Below are 613 nucleotides of genomic sequence, written 5' to 3'. Positions count from 1 at the left end.
TTTCTTTAAAATAAAAATAACATGTAAAAAATAAATAAAAAAGGAAAACACACACACACACACACACACACACACACACACAAAGAATTTAAAAAATAAGTAGCAGAGTCAGAGAAGCACGGCTAAGCAGAACAGAAAAGGCTACTGTAGACAAAGCAGTAAATTTAAAGAAGGAAGTCTCAGAACTTAGTAAGATGAATGGCCCAAGTGATGGAAAAAGCAAAGATTTAGCACAGTGTTCAGATCTTCTTTCTAGGACCAAGGCTGGGCCAAATATGAGCACCCCGCAGAGAGCCATCATTGGATGTGGAATATAATACATATTAGTTGCTCACAGTAGATGAGCACATACTCCCCGTTCCCATTGTCTGTCTGTCTGTCTCTCTCCATTAAATGAGAAAGCATTCATTCTCTAATGTTATAAATATAACTTCTAATTTCTAAATCACTAACATAAAAGATCAATTTAAAAATAGAAGGTGATTGTGGATTATACCTTCTATTGTCACACATTTCTTAGAATATAATCCAGGAAACATTATTTAGATACATGCTACTTTCCTAATAATTCCTAAACAATGTTTTAGTAGCCCTCAGGACGAAGCAGGATCCA

General features: G+C 34.9%; 1 protein-coding gene across 2 annotated transcripts in view; it reads right to left on the bottom strand.

Moving 5' to 3' along the window:
* Ttll7 (tubulin tyrosine ligase like 7) overlaps nt 1–613 on the bottom strand; it is a 125,115-nt gene that overhangs the window by 93,510 nt on the left and 30,992 nt on the right. The window lies entirely within an intron of this gene.

The sequence above is a fragment of the Octodon degus genome, unplaced genomic scaffold, assembly GCF_000260255.1.
Source record: "Octodon degus isolate 3935 unplaced genomic scaffold, OctDeg1.0 scaffold00109, whole genome shotgun sequence".
Taxonomy (NCBI): Eukaryota; Metazoa; Chordata; class Mammalia; order Rodentia; family Octodontidae; genus Octodon; species Octodon degus.
The sequence above is the reverse complement of the archived record's forward strand: the minus strand, read 5'-3'. Positions and strand labels throughout refer to the sequence as shown.